Source organism: Crotalus tigris, unplaced genomic scaffold (genome assembly GCF_016545835.1).
Source record: "Crotalus tigris isolate CLP2741 ecotype Arizona unplaced genomic scaffold, ASM1654583v1 scf7180000024362.2655971311:6658466, whole genome shotgun sequence".
NCBI lineage: Eukaryota > Metazoa > Chordata > Lepidosauria > Squamata > Viperidae > Crotalus > Crotalus tigris.
This window is the reverse complement of record NW_024100530.1, coordinates 4,660,445-4,677,305: the sequence shown is the minus strand read 5'-3', so window position 1 is coordinate 4,677,305 and position 16,861 is coordinate 4,660,445. Positions and strand designations below refer to the sequence as shown.

Below are 16,861 nucleotides of genomic sequence, written 5' to 3'. Positions count from 1 at the left end.
AGGAAAGCCAGACAACCAAATTCTTCAATTGACACTAAATAACCACTCTAAATAACTTTTTTTTAGAATGTTCATCATCTTCATCACCATCACCACCACCCCCATCATCCATTAAACTTATACACTGCCCAACTCTCAGAAATAGTGGTGAGCATAACTAGTTACAGTGTAAATAAATCCTATTTTGTAGAGCTGGCCAGAGTAGAATTTATTATCCAAAATCGGAGTATTTATTTCATGCATTCAAGAGGTACCTCAGTAATCAGAAAGCAGGTGTCTGATCACTTTTAGCAGTGAACAATGTAATCGTATAAATAATTACTTGAAAAATAAATCCTATTGAGGTCAATGGGGCTCACTTTCAAATGTAACGATAGCAGGTTAACTGCCACATCTTTTTTGTTAAATTCCAGGCTTTAATCAACTGGTGCTGTAAAGTGAAACTGCAGAGATAACCATAATCTAAGTTAGTTTAATTTTCTAAACTACCATGATATCAAACTATAAAATATTATTCTCTTATAGCAGGGATTTAGTATTTAGGCAAGCATTAGACCCAATAAGTGTTCTTTATCCCAATAAATACTATTCATATCTGGTATTTGGCCATTATCATAATTTTATCTATGCAAAAGAGGACTTTTATTTCTTTTTTTACTCTTTTTGTAAAGAATGGAACAAATCAAGTTTTTGTCATCTATTGCAATTCATCCTAAGTATATTTAACAGATCGCTTAAGTGGATCTCTTCCACACACTTGATATGATAACAGTCTTCCAGTACTTGAGGATCTGTCAGAAAGAAAATTGGGTCAACTTATTCTCCAAATTACCTGAGAACAGGACAAAACATAACGGGTGGAAGATCATTAAAGAGAAATCAAACCTAGAACTAAGGAGAAATTTCCTGACAATAAGAACAATTAATTGGTGGAACAGCTTGCTTCCAGATGTTGTGGGTGCTCCATTCTTAGAGGTTTTCAAATCACAAATGACTGAACAGCCATTTGTCTGACATTGTATGGCTCTCCTGCCATGGGGAAGGATTTGGACTGGAACCCTATTATTCTATATTCTATGTTCTCAACCTATTTTCCAAAGCACCAGAAGGCAAGACAAGAAACAATAGATGAATAAGAATAAGATAACCTTTATTGACATTTTTTTTTTTACTGTGGGCACAACGGCATACATCAAAAATGAAATTTAGTTGCCCGCTCTCAAAGTGAAACACACACACCTGACGCACACCTAAACATACTATGAACAACATAGTACAGAGAAGAGCAACAAAGATGATTAGGGGACTGGAGGCTAAAACATATAAGGAACGGTTGCTAGAATTGGGTATCTCTAGTTTAACGAAGAGAAGGACAAGGGGGGACATGATAGCAGTGTTCCAATATCTCAGGGGCTGCCATAAAGAAGAGGGAATTAAGCTATTCTTCAAAACACCTGAAGGCAGGACAAGAAGCAACGGATGGAAACTCATCAAGGAGAGAAGCAACCTAGAACTAAGGAGAAACTTCCTGACAGTTAGAACAATTAACCAGTGGAACAACTTGCCTCCAAAAGCAGTGAATGCTCCAACACGGGATGTTTTTAAGAAGAGACTGGACAGCCATTTGTCCAAAATGGTGTAGGGTTTCCTGCCTGAGCAGGGGGTTGGACTAGATGACCTCCAAGGTCCCTTCCAATTTTACTACTATTACTAACATATGCATAGACCCACATCCCTACATGTACATAGCAAATAAATATTAAATACTGTCCATCTTGAATATATAACGGAAGGAGAAAGCTTGAGAATTCACAAGGTTAATGCTGTATGGAATGAAACTCTGGCTGAATCTGGATGTTCTGCTACGGATACCACGAAGCCCCCTCCTTCCGGAAGGTAACAAGGAAAACAGGTCATGAAGAGGATGTGTAGTGTCCCAGATAATCTTACGGACCCTGCTCAAGCAGCGCTTCTGTGCTATGTCCTGGATAGCACAGGGAGAATTTCCTGAACAATTAACCAGTGGGATGGCTTGCTTTTAGAAGTTGTGAGTGTTCCATCATTGGAGGCTTTTAAGAAGAAACTGGATACCCACTTGTCTGGAATGGTCTAGGGTCTCCTGCTTGAACAGGAGGTTGGATTAGAAGACCTTGAAGGTCCCTCCCCACTCTTTTATTCTGTTGTCTCTTTCTTTGCCATTCATTGCTATATATGGCTTCATTCTTGAGTATAATAAAGATTCTAATCTATCTGAGTCAACTCTGTTTTGAGGTCAAGGAACCTTTTTTCAGATTGAAAGGAGAACTGTTCCTAATAAGGTTGGAAAAGTCCAGAAAAAAAAATCAAATTTAACACATTTGATGTACACTTATCTATTTGTGGCATGGTGTGATGGCTCACAAGTGGGTAAATGATATATATCTGTCTATATCTGTTATATACATTCTTATTTCACTGATGGGCCAATGATATTTGTCATCGTTGGATACAGTGGAATGAAATAAAATTAGCACAACTTTTGGAGTATATATATATATGTCAGTTACCTACCCAGCCTTACCCCACTTCCTTCAAGGGTGAAATTGTGGTTTATTTTAAGTGGAGAAAAAAAAAACCCTCACAGTTTCTGGGAGTTTTAATTCTTTTGAAAAAGAGAACACTGTGTGCACAGCTTATTTCTTTCTGAAAGCAATAAAAAGAGACAGTTCCCTAAATAAAAATGGAGATGACAACCACAGCACAGTCTCCTGCTATGAAGTGTCTGTTTAAATAAAGTACCATTTGTTGGTTTTATTATTATTATTATTTTTCTTTTCAACCCAGGACTGATCTCCTTGTTTCATTAGATAGGAAATGGAGTTTTAAAGGGGGGAGGGGAGTTTGGACGGTATGTGTGGGGGTGATAGCTAGAAGCAATCTGGAAAATATATTGAAGGCTCCAAGCTGAAGGTGCAACTGCTTCTCAAATGGATGTGCTAACAAGAATGGAGAACAAAAAATTCTAACGCCCTGGGAGAAGGCAAACTGACTCTGGCACTCCCTGGTAGTTCTCCTGGTTAATCTGGAGAGCAGGATCCCCCTTTTTTCTTGGAAGTCACATTTAATTCTTCTAAACATTCAACACAGTGAGCTGAGAAAAGTTCGGAATTAATGAGGGACGACAGCGAAGAAGATGATGGAAGATCTTGGTGGAGAGCCGGACTCTGTTTTATTTTATTTTTAACCTGGCAGTTACCTTGGTGATAATGAAACCCAGGGCATTGTTTCCCAAGTAGGAACATTTTATATTCAAGTGGCAAGATTTCTTTCTGATTTCTCCTCCACTTTCTTCCAATACTTTGAATAGGAGAGAAGCCTGGACGATCTGCTGAAGGTGGGTGCATGCCCCTCTTCAATAGAGCAGGCTTCTAATCTGGGGGAATCAGGTAAGATTTTCTAAAAAGCTTTGTTAGTTTCCATTTTTGACAGTTTTTTTTTTCCCCTATTGATCTTTTTAAACTTCTGGTTTAAAGAGCGCCCATTATCCTAAAAGAAGCAATAAGGGATGTTAGATGCTTCTGTTAATTGCTCTTTCTTGGATATGTAACTCTATAGCAGGTAAGTGAATCCCTGTTGTGAAAAGAGAAACAAAAGCGAGAGAGTCTCTGGGAAGCAGCAACACTCTGCATTGAGATGTGACTTCAGCAAATATGTGGAAATCCTGGGCAATTTTTTTCCCCCTTCTGCCTTCCCACAAGTGTCTTGTTCTGATTTACATTCTTTGTGACATGTAGCAGATTTGGGCTTGCAACAAGTATTTGTTCTCCTTATGTCTCCACTGCCTGAGTCCTTCATTCCCATTCCACACTTGCAAAACCCAGATTAGCCAATGAGTGTGCATTTCAGAGGATCTCACTGCTCTTTCCTGCCTCTCTGACAAGTTGACACCAAATGAAATGAATCTGCAAGGCTGTTGAACTTCAGCAGGATGGCCGTGCTGATGGGAGACAGAAATGTGCTGGCAGTTAAAGGAGAAAGATATTGTCTCTAAGATGCATTTGGATTAGTCAGGCAATGAAGCTGACTAATCCATCATTTGTTAGGCTAGCCCAGTGATGGCGAACCTTTTAGAGACCGAGTGCCCAAACTGAAACCCAAAACCCACTTATGTATCATTGGGTGCCGGGTGGACATGGCCCATTGGGTGGGTGTGGCCCATTGGGTGGGTGTGGCCCATTGGGTGGGCATGGCTGCGGTGGTAACGGCAGACTGGGTGGGACTAAAGAGTTCAATCAATCAATTCCAACTTTGCGAGATCTTTTTTTTCCCTTGAGAAGTTGAAATTGACTGATTGATTGAACCTTTTTTTTTTTTTTTTGCACATGGCGGTGGAGGCCTAAAGCAAAAAGGTTTTATAAAACCCAGCTGAAGGCCTAGGACTGGGGAGACGGTGCGCGTGCCCACAGAGAGGACTCTGAGTGCCACCTCTGGCACCCGTGTCATAGGTTCGCCACCTCAGGGCTTGCCAATCATACTTTCCTGCTTCCTATCTTCCTTCTTGTTCTGAAACTAGACTTTGTGCAGTTGACACAGGTTTATTATGGCTCCCCACATAGTCAACCAGATGTTTACACTTTCCCATGATGTCATTGTTTGAGGGTGTTAAAACTTATCTTCACAGAATGTAAGCTGTTCCAACTAAAGCTGCCTTTTGCAACTGACAGATTTTGTCAATGTTGATGGTGTTTGTTTGGGTTATAATATCTAGGCTGAAAATATATGGACAATTATTAGATGGTAGCAGAAAGTTTGGGGTTTTTTCTGTTTCTTTTTTGCTGCCATTCTGATATGTTTGTTGGGTTAAAAATGCAGCTTTCTTCCGTCCTGCTGTTCTTTGACACATTCATTTACTACTCATTGGTAAATCCAATTTTTCCTTTTTTCTCTCTTATCCTCAGAATTCATTACCTATCCCGAAACAACACCATTATGCAATGGTTGAATTCATACATCACACTAAGCCATACTTGGTTTGAGAGTGTAATACTTTGCATGCTCCCAACATGGTTTACATCTTGACATGTTATGTTAGCTCAGCAAACTTTACCCAACAAACTGTGTTAAACAAATTGTGGATTAACATCTAACAATCTAGCTGGCATGTTGATTTAATGTTTTTTTCCATTGAAAGTGGATTATAAAGTAAATTCTTTTACTTTATCCCAGACCATCTGACTTTATGCAAGACTAGTGATCTTTGTATTAATCTATTTTACTCAGAATCAGAATAATTAACTTTTTAATGCTTTTCCCCTGGTCCCAACAAGCTTTATTTAAAGTGCCCAGCATGGTTCATTACTAAACAACTAAACTGTACTTCAGTACTATACTTCTGAAATTATTCATAGATTCTTATTTTTATTTATTAATATAATGTTATCCAAAAACATTTCACATTATCCTTACAGAGAGGTATGTGAACTGTCTTCCATGAGATCATCATATACCACTAATTGGCATGGAGGAAAATATAATAAAATATATTATCCCAAACCTACTTCCTCTCTCTCTCAATATTATATTCAGGACTAACAGCACTAACTCAGCAGTCGTAGTTTCAGAGTGAACAAAAATCTTCTTCATATAATGTATAATTAGCTAATGGACTTCATTACAGTGCAACAGAATGTTGTGATCCCTGCTAGCATAGATGGCTTTGAAAATGGATTTAGCATTAACTGGCTGCAACTGTTAAAAATAGAACACTCAAGGTTTATGGTAAGTGAACATTCACTTACCAAATATTGATGAGAAGGAACCATTGATTTATGGAAGAATAGATAGATAGATAGATAGATAGATAGATAGATAGATAGATAGATAGATAGATAGATAATGCTTTCAGCCACCACTAAAATTCTTGGTGGTAGCCTCAGGATATTCTAAAATTCATCACCCGTGCCATAGGTTTGCCATCACTGACCTAAGCTAAGTTGATTTGAAAAATAATTATTAATAGACCAACGGCGAGAATTTTCAAAGAGATTGCATTGCCTTATTTTTACCAGTACAATCACACGATTTGCTTCATTTTGAAGACTTTTAAAATAATGCTTTTAAAATAGCGTTTTTTTTTTCCTCCTTCCAAACAGAGGGGAGTAATGCTGAGTTCATTTTAACTCATTTTTTTTTATGAAATAGAGTTTTTACTCTTTTGCAGCCAGCCAAGGTTTGATTTCCGCAGTTGAGCATCGCTGACTGTTTCATATCTGAAGATTAAACAGTACAGCCTCTTCTGGACCATTAACTAGAAAGCGAGTGTGTTTGCAGACTGAAGTCATTATGTCTCTCTGGTAATGCTGTGCACTTGAGAAGATGCCACTATACTATAGGGGGGGGGGAGAAAAGAAAGAAAATGGGGGAAATGGTTAAAATGAAGCACTGAGAGCAATCACGAAGGGATATTTTTCCCCCTTCAGTTATTGTGTATGGAATTAAAGCCTTTCATAGTTATCAATGACTAAAACCTATTTGAATTCCAACAACGTGGTAAGCATAGCAGATTCGGCTTTAGCCTGCTGAATGAAACCAACCATAGCGTACTAGAACCACTTCTACTTTTTCCCTCATTGCAAGGGTGAATTCCTTTTGAAGCATGGGAAAACAGAATGGCTGTATGGAGAGGTGATGTTCTATTGACATCGAAACATGTTTTGAAAGTCACTTTATTTCCTAAATGTCAATGCTGTTAATATAGGATACTATTGCTTTGACAAGATATACAGAACTGTCTGGTATTTTTAGAGTTAATTCAGATGACAGAGAAAGGGAGAAGATTTATAAGGAAAGCCCAGGAAAAGGAATGGAAGTGAACCTTTGCCCTCTGGGCTAATTGGAAGATGTGACTTATGATTGCAAAATAAGGGAGGGGTTTAGCAAGAAAAGTTAGATGCAAGCAAGAGATATTCAGATTCTGGCATCCATTCAATATGAGCTGACAATGTGTCCATGATTAAAGACTTTTTCAGAATAAATATGCCTGGAATTTCCTTGATGTGTTCCATTAGTTGGAATGTTGACACTAAAATTCAACAATGAGAAGCATTAAACAAATGCAGGAAGGGTTCCCCCCCCCCATTTACATGATAAGCAGGCTAACAGTTGTGTAGACGGTGGTCAACCGATTACATTAGGAAGCTAACTGCTCTTTTGCTGTTGTTCTTTCAAGCACATCATTTATGGTTTGGGAAGTGACAGAAGAGTTTATGGATGGGGGGACTGTCACAATTAACACAGTGACAGTTGATAATAGATGGAACAACGATCTAGTAAATGACCAGGCTGAGCCCGAGGGAGGGGTCAAGCATATCATCAGTTTGGGGTCCCTTCATCCACAAGATATCTAAGTCCCGCCTTCCTGGAATTCCACTGACTCTTATCTACCACCAATTTTCCTTGAGCATTAGTAGAGAGCTAGTGTGGAATAAACTTGTACTCATTTAAACAGCCCTGGTTTCTGATTTCTTGTGCTTGCAATTTTGTACACATCCAAAAAGGGTGGAGCTTGTAGGGTGACGCTCTGCCTGCCATCTTGCCAATTCTGACTCCTCTCCATGGTGGATGCTATTGGAATAACAATATGCCTTCAAGAATATTAGCCATCAGCATCCTAATATTCCATTAATCTGCCCTATCCCCTTTAAAATTAAAATTGTGACAGTCTCACAAATTCTACACTGTGGACTCTACACTGTGTAACCAAATCATTTGTTTTATTGGTTTGGAATCATATTCAGGAGTCAATAGCCAGTCATGAATTCTAACATTGTGAGATGTTAGCCATCTTTTATAATTCTGCCACTGTTGGCCTAGGTGGTCTACTGGACAATATGGATCTTATTTTTCCATAAACATCTATTTGACAGAGTTAAATCTGATAAATTTAACAGGCTTTGTTCCCAAGGGAACAGACAGGAAGGAATCCTTAGCCCGCACTTGTCAAAATTGTATTTCCGCTTATATTCAAATGTTTTGCTTGGGATGTGATGGATTGGAAATAAATGTCTTTACATTATATTATAGGACTGTCACTAGTTTCATGACACAGGGAAGAGACATGAGGTCCAATGAGCAGAGAAAAAATAAAAGTAAATTTAACTCCCGTGCAATTTGGCTCCAACTCAATGCTCCAAACAATAAGTAATGGGATTAAGGTCTGAAATTCTATGCCCAGCTATTTTCTCCTGTAGCAATTGCCTTGATGAATGATTTTTACATTGTCTGCATTTTAAAGAGCTATGATTGTCCTATTTTTTTTTCCACAGCCCTTCCATCGTTCATGATGCTCTTACTGAAAATAACTATGGTCTAATCAGGAATTAAATTGAGGCTGTCTCTTTTTAATTATCAAATTTCAAACCGAAAGTCATTCTTAACTCTGGTGAGCAGGAGATTTATTTATTTGTTGACAAATCAAACTGATAGGCTGTCCAATTCATAGTCACTCCGTATGACATACAAGAGAAAACATCAGCCCATAGAATACAAGGGATAGAAGGAGATAAAATTGGAGTGGGGTGTGTGGGAATCATATTAAACAAATTATAAGATTCCCACATCGTCACACATTTCCTAATCTACCTCCTGGGGGAAAAGCCAGATCTTTGGGCAGCAAAGTCTGTGCCACTTGAGGGATACATTTCCAGAGCTAAGAAGGTGTGAAAAGGAAAAAAGAAAGAAAGAAAGAAAAACCTTCAGAAGCATTAAAAGACAAAGAGAGAGAGAGAAGAAAGAGAGGGATAAAAGCAGTCTTGTGGAAAATATCCTTTGCAAATTCATAAGTGCCTTGCTTCTGCAGGAGTTTTTTTTTTCCTCTGTTTTTAAGAATCAAAGAAAGCATGAAGCTAAATAATAGCTTATGCCGCAGTCAGGCAAGATTGTTGGTCTATCCTACAATGAAAAATATGGCAGAAGAAGAAGGGAAGATCATATAGCCACAAACTGGGACATATAGAGGACTGCCTCTGCCTAAGGATATCTGCCCATTCCTCCAGACCAGATGGAGCAGGTCTTCTCCAGGTCACTCTCCTTAAATGTAGCCATCTTGTGGGGCTTGGAAGTATGCCTTTTTTCTTGGAAGCCTCTGTCCTATGGAACACCCTTCTCCTTAAATTCTGGCAGGCCTCTACCCTTTCAATCATCCAGAAGGTGACAATAATACAAAGAGAGCAATATGTTAATGCCTTATTCCTCAAGTAAACAAGAGAATGCATCCATTTCATATATAGGACATAGAAGGTAGAATAATAGGGTTGGAAGGAACCTTGGAGATCTTCTGGTCCAACGCCCTGTTCAAACAGGAGACCCTATACCATTCTGGGCAATTGGCTGTCCAGTTTCTTCTTGAAAAGCTTTATGATGGAGTATCCACAACTTTTTAAGGCAATCCACAATTGATTAATTGTTCTCACCATCAGAAAATTTATCCTTAGATCTAAGTTGGATCTCTCTTTAATCTCTCTTTCACCTGTTACTTCTTATCCTGAAGAATAAGTCAATTTCTTCTTCTCTGTGATAGCCCTTCATATATTGGAAGAGTGCTGTCATATCACCCCTAGTCCTGGATTAGACATACCCAGTTCCCTCAATCATTCATCATACAGTTTAGCCTCCAGACCCCTTATCCTCTTTGTTGCTTTTCTCTGCACTCTTTCCAGAGTCTCAACATCTTTTTTGCATCCTGCTGACCAGGATTCAGTATTCCAAATGTCCACCACCAAATAAAGCTGCTACTAGGATCAGGTTGCCAATTAGAATGAAGGACACTTATTGGGAGTAAAAACCAGTGAATAATGTAGGACTTCCTGGTGAGCAGTCAGTCACAGAACTTCCTTGATCATGACATATGAAAAAACAAATTTAGCTTCCAAGAGACTAACGATGCTTATAAGGAAAGGATTATTGGGATTAGTTAACAGCTCATGCTGTCCATGGTTGATAATTCTGGATATGTTAACCTGCTAAAGAAAGACTGAAACATAACTCAAGAATGGAACTTCATGGGGGATCTGTGAAAAGGGACACTGTATGGTGCCTTCCTAACCACTATGCTGTCAACTAGATCTTTGGTCTTCACGAGGTCCCACCCAATTAAACCACTGGTTTAAGAATTGTTTTAATCAAATTTAAACAAGCTAGCAGGTTGCCCACAGGTGTTCATACAACGCACCATACCCTAAACCAGTGTTTCTCAACCTTGGCAAACTTTACGATGTGTGGACTTCAACTCCCAGAATTCTCCATCTAGTGTTGCTAGCTGGAGAATTTTGGGAGTTGAAGTCCACACATCGTAAAGTTGCCAAGGTTGAGAAACACTGCCCTAAACCTTAAGTCAACAGAGTAGCTGTGTTCATATAAAATGCTTTGCTGAAAGAGACAAGTCAAGTTGTGGGTTAATGGGACAGTCTGTTTACACAAAATGCTGTAGTAACAGCTGGATTGTTCAACAGCATAATTGATCACATGACCCAGTTAATTTTATTTCAACGTGTTGTGCAATTTCAGCCATTGAATTGAAGGAATTTCCTTGAAAATCCCAAGGTCTTGCCTTGAAGACTGAGAAACCCTGGGAGAGTTATGCTATATTTGCTACTCAAAAGAGTGTTCTGGAATCTAATACATTTAAATGCTTGAGTCAACTGTGAGTTAGAAAAAAGCCAACTTAATAGATATAACACATTCTTACAGAAGTGGGAAATAATATATTGGCAGTTCTATTTCAGATCATTGCTGGGCTTTTTAAAGGTCGTAGTCAGTTTGGTTGAAAAACAAATGCCTTTGATTTTATCCTCTAAAGTTGCAGAAAACGTTGAAAATGTTAATTAAAGTAGGGATTCTTTTAATTATTCTGATTATTCAATGTCTGAGAAATATTGAAAATGTCCTGTTTTTCAATATGTATTACTCCCGTTAACAGTCTATCGTATTATTGGCTTATTAACGGAGCAATGGTGGCACAGTGATTAGAAGGCAGTATTGATTCTGCCTAATGCCAGGAGTTCAATCCTAACCAGCTCAAAGTTGATTTAGCCTTCCTTCCTTCCTTCCTTCCTTCCTTCCTTCCTTCCTTCCTTCCTTCCTTCCTTCCTTCCTTCCTTCCTTCCTTCCTTCTTTCCTTCCTTCCTTCATAAAATGGATTGTTGGGGGCAACATGCTGACTCTGTAAACCACTTAGCGAATGCTGTTAAGCACTATGGGGCAATATATCAGTCTAAGTGCTAGTGCTATTATTTTTTTCCAAATTATTATTCCATTATACCGCCTTAGATAGTTGTTTTGATGAAAGACAACTGTATATGATTTTGGGAACTTAAATGTGTAGTAAGAAACAGGTACAGCGTGTACTATAAAAACTTCTTAAGCAATCAATTTTTCTAGGAATTCTATAAGAAAAGCATAAACTCAATTCTTAGACCCTATACTTGTAAACATCAATGGCTTAAATTTGACGCTATACAATCTGTGCTATTGAGCACAGTGTACCCCACTGTACCCCAGTGACCCTCAAAAGAGCTGCAGTGGTTGCTTAACACCTTTTCTTTGCAGATATTTCCAAAAATGGCTATGTTGTAGTATAGCAAAGCTTCAGGCATTTACCCTTGTCGTCTTGATTTCCTACACCGATATGTTGCTGGAGGGTTTTGGGGCAGCGAGGGGGAATGAAAAAAGAGAAGAAGAAAAAAAGGAGATTCCCCCCCCCTTATAAATGTATTATTGCTTCCTGTGAAGGAAGGACCGTGTTAAAAATAATGATGATGACAAGGAGGCAAATGTCTGAGATTAGAAATGGCAGCAGACTGCGATGGAAGAGTGTCAGTCTTTGCTATTGAATGCCTGCCATTGAAAGGCAGACAGAGATGAACAGATGGAGAGTAAGTCAGAAAGTGAGTATAATGTAGCAACTGCTCCTTCTGCTTCATGCCATCCTGTAAGAAGAGGGGAGGGGAGAAATGGGAATAAGAAAGAAAGAAAGAAAGAAAGAAAGAAAGAAAGAAAGAAAGAAAGAAAGAAAGAAAGAAATCTTTCTTTTCTCTTGTCAAGGAGAAAATGGGAAGGAAAATCCTCTCCTCTCCCCTCACCTCACCTATCCTCACCTTTCCTCACCTGTCCTGACCTCCCTTTCCTTTTCTTCTCTCCTTTCCCTTTCCCCTCTCCTCCCCTCCTCTCCCCTCTCCTCTCTTCTCCTCTCCTCTCCTCTCCTTTCATTCCCAAATTATATTTGGGATCTATTAGTAGGCAAAGGCTTCTTAGGTCCTAGCACTACAATATTACAAGTAAATGGGATAATTCCACAGAGCCATCTGTTTGAATCTTTCGTTCAGTCATACACAAAGACAAAGACACACACACACACACACACACACACACACACACACAGGAGAGAGAGATAAATACCTTTTCCTCCACCATCAATTTATTTGACCCCCTTCTTGCAGTCTTTCTCACCTACACGTAATAAATGAGTGAGTGATTGACTTGTTAATTAGACAGTTTGGACTCCATTATATCCTTCTGTGTTCTTCCTAATCTTTCATAATAGATGTTGTGGGGTGAAGAGTGTGGAATATATAGGCTGGCCTAGCAATGAGTTACATGAAAGCTCTCCATGACAACGCAATGAGTGAACAAACACAGAATAAACAACCTTTCCAGGTTAAGCTAAGTCAAAAATCCATCAAGTAGAGGTCACCCAGTGTCTTTCATGTTATTTAGTTGGTGATGTATATCTCTCTAAGAGTGACACTCACCTAACAAACTTAACCTTGTTTTGCTAGAGTATTTGGAACTAGAACTGGAGTCCTAGTTTCAAAAACCATTTGTTACATAAAGCAATTGTATGTCTACAAATCTATATTTTAGAGTCCCTCAGCACACAGCAACATCTGCTAATATTGTCTTGACTTGGAAGTTAACAAAGGTCAAATCAAGTTAATACTTGGATAGGAGCCCAGGGCTGTAGGTTAGAAGAGAGACTCTTTGAGAAACTATGGAGAAACAGTTACAAAAAATAAAAGCATTCATTAAGCCTTGGAAACAAGCTAGGACTGTCTCTGCCCTAATTCACTGTGGTATAAGAGGATTAGAAGAACTCAATCCAGCTTTCCAGGTTCTGTTACTTTAGCCTACATCCATAAAGTAGATTCCAAGTTGAGCTTTCAGAGTGTACTAATGGCCTGGCCTGCCTCACGGAGTTGATTGGCTGGGAGGTCCAAAAAAACTTCCCAGAAGAAGACAATGGCCAACAAGTTCTGTGACTTTGCCCATAAAACTGCACAGATGTGCAAATGAAGTCATGAAGATATGCACTCAACACAAAATAGACATTAGCATTTTTTATATTTTAAGGACTTCTCCTGTTTTCATTCAAGTGAAAGAAGAATCAGCAAACACTTTCCAAAAGTGAAGGAAGATTGTTGAAGCTCTGAATCCCATTAGGAAAAACAATAGGCGCTGGAGAAGCATGCCATCCAAAGGGAATCAGTCTGTCACCAAGTTTGGTGTTTTCTCCTGAATTATTCAGTATTAATTCAATGAATTTTTTTTTTTAAAAAAAAAAAAAGGAGAAAGAAATGATTTTTGTCATTTTCAAACCTTCATTGTATTTACATCAGTCTGTCTTCATCTCTCACCCCCAAATCGAGCAATTACAACTGTAAAGCATACATTAAATCTCCATGATTTCTGCCAAAAAAAACCACAAAAAAAAACAAAAAAACCAAGACTGCAGGTTAGTTCTTATGCCATTGACTGCTCCACCCAATTATGCCTTCCGTAATATTAGCAAATGAGCAACTGCAGTGGCGTGCCTGTAAATGTTATTCACCATGTGCAGTCATCTAACATCTTTTCTTTATTTCACTGGAATCTCTCCGAATTCTGCTTTTGTCACCAATGGAGAGAGCGATGACATTTGATGCACTGCTGATGACTTCTCACATCTGCTGCTGAGTTGTAAATGCATGCTGAGGAGACTCCAAATATAGACCAGTTCTACATCAAAGCACAGAGAGAAAAAGAGAGACAACCTCTCTCTCTCTACCCGATTAGATCTGCAGGAAAAAGCAGCTGAATACATCACCAGACATATCATTCCACAGAAGAATTAGGTTGCTGTTTCTGGGCCAATAAATTTTGTGAGAGAGGGAGGGAGGCTGAGAGAGAGAGAGAGAGAGAGAGAGAGAGAGAGAGAGAGAGATCTTAGGTTTTGCTTTCACAGTATTAGGCTGCATTAACAGAGGGATAGAATCAAGATCATGTAAAGTATTAATACCACTTTACAATGCCTTGGTAAGGCCACATTTGGAATACTGCATCCAGTTTTGGTCACCACGATGTAAAAAAGATGTTGAGACTCTAGAAAGAGTACAGAGAAGAGCAACAAAGATGATTAGGGGACTGGAGGCTAAAGCATATAAGGAACGGTTGCTGGAATTGGATATGTCTAGTTTAACAAAGAGAAGGATGAGTGGGGACATGATAGCAGTGTTCCAAAATCTCAGGGGCTGCCACAAAGAAGAGGGAATTAAGCTGTTCTCCAAAGCGCCTGAAGGCAGGACGAGAAGCAACGGATTGAAACTAATCAAGGAGAGAAGCAACCTAGAACTAAGGAGAAACTTCCTGACAGTTAGAACAATTAATCAGTGGAACAACCTGCCCCCAGAAGCGGTGAATGCTCCAACACTGGAAGTTTTTAAGAAGAAACTGGAAAGCCATTTGTTCAAAAGGGCATAGGGCAGTGGTGGCAGTGGTGGTAACGCTCTCTGTGGGCACGCATCACCTCTGTGGGCACACGTGCCGTCACTCTATGGGCATGCTGCCGTCGCTCCAGGCTTTCAGCTGGGTTTTATAAAACCTTTTTGCTTTAGGCCTCCGCTGCCGTGTACAAAAAAAAAAAAGATTCAATCAATCAGTCAATTTCAACTTCTTGTGGGGAAAAAAAAAAGATCTTGCCAAGTTGGAATTGATTGTTTGAACTTTTTAGTCCCACCCAGTCTGCTGTTACCACCGCAGCTACGCCCATTCAATGGGCCACGCCCACCCAATGGGCCACACCCACCCAGCACCCGACGATGCATAAGTGGGTTTTGGGTTGCAGTTTGGCCACTCGGTCTCTAAAAGGTTTGCCATCACTGGTATAGGGGGTTGGACTTGATGACCTCCAAGGTCCCTTTCAACTTTATTATTATTATTATTATTATTATTATTATTATTATTATTATTATTATTATTACTACTACTACTACTACTACTACTATACCTTAGGTATGGAAAACAACCTGAAATATGGATTGTAAAGATCCCTGAAAAGGAATCTTCCATTTAAAATGGCAACACAGGTAGTCCTCAACTTATAAAACAGTTCAAAGTTACAAAGGCACTGAAAAAAAATGACTTATGACCATTTTTCAGAGTTACGACCTTTGCAGCATCCCCAAGGTTATGTGATCAAAATTCAGATGTTGGGCAACTGCTTCATACTTCTGATCCCAGCAGTGTCCCAGGATCATGTGATCACTTTTTGCGACCTTCTGACAAGCACACTCAATGGGGAAGCCGGATTCCTTTAACAACTGGGTCAGTAACTTATCAACTGCAGCAAATCGCTTCATAACTGTGGCAAGAAAGGTCGTAAAATGGGGCAAAACTCATTTAACAAATGTCTCACTTAGCAACAGAAAATTTGGGCTCCGTGGTGGTCGTACCGGGATCCTGAACAAGTCCTTGCGGTAAATAAAGACTGATAAATTCAATTGGATTAAATCCAAAGCATGCAGAAGGCAGCATGCTTGCCATGAAATCCCACAGCATGCAGTTCGGAACAGTTATGAAGGTGATTCTTAACTAAATAAGCATTAGATTTATGGAAGTGTTTCTTTTTTAAAAAAAAAACACTGCAATGTCTGAAAGCAGAGGAGAACACTTCACTCTCCATAGGCTTCACAATGAGGTAAACTGCAGTATTAAACAATCAACTTGTGTTTGGCTTTCCTCTAACAAAAATCCACTACAAAGGGGTCTAAAAGCGGGGCTTTGCTGAAAGTTGTATGTAAACAATAGCACTTACACTCAAAAGCAGAGTGTACCTAAGGAAAAATTGCATTGAAAAATCCTGCCATCTTGGAAATGTATGTGTCAAAGAACAAAAGCCAAGTGATTTGCATTAAAAAGACCAATTCTCCAAGGCTTCAGGCTGCTTTTCTATGTTGCAGACAGAAAAACAAAACTAAACAAAACAAAAATCACCCTGGAGATTCTGGGAAGTGAAGATGCATAATTGTGGTTGATTATACAAGAAGTCAGACTAAAACCTTCAAGAGGTAAGCACTCCAAATCCACTTTCCAGAATAGTATTCTCCTATCTCACACTTAAACATTTTTCTCTTTTTCAGACATTCTAGCCACCTTCTTCCTTTTTAGGATCAGGTTTACTCATCTGGAGGCATTTGGGCTAAAATAATAATAATAATAATAATAATAATAATAATAATAATAATAATAATAATAATAATAATAACAACAACAACAACAACAACAACAACAACCTGATCATGACATTCTCACCTGTCCCTGTGCTGGGTTGATTTGTTTGAAGAGAAAGGTGGATATCTATTTACGTTACTGGCTCTCGTCATTGCACAATCCTCGCAAGTTCAAGCACACTGTTGCCTCTGCAGATCAGGGAATTAAAAGCTTCAATGTGCACCACCAAGGAAGCAAATTTACATGCGTAAATAAATGTGAAGTATTTGGCAAAGTAAAAAAAAAAAAAAAGAGAGAGAGCCACAGAACAGCTTTAGGTGCTCTGCCAGCTACACATTTGAGG

The 16,861-nt window shown here is 39.0% G+C and overlaps 1 protein-coding gene across 6 annotated transcripts in view; it reads right to left on the bottom strand.

Moving 5' to 3' along the window:
• Window positions 1-16,861, bottom strand: part of CDH8 (cadherin 8) — a 163,963-nt gene that overhangs the window by 117,854 nt on the left and 29,248 nt on the right. Inside the window, exon 2 of one of the 6 annotated variants that reach the window (XM_039327589.1) lies at window positions 16,600-16,706. The exons of the other annotated variants lie outside the window; for them this stretch is intronic. The gene's annotated coding sequence lies outside the window, so the exon portion shown is untranslated. The remainder of the gene's footprint in view (window positions 1-16,599; window positions 16,707-16,861) is intronic. 6 annotated transcript variants of the gene reach the window in all.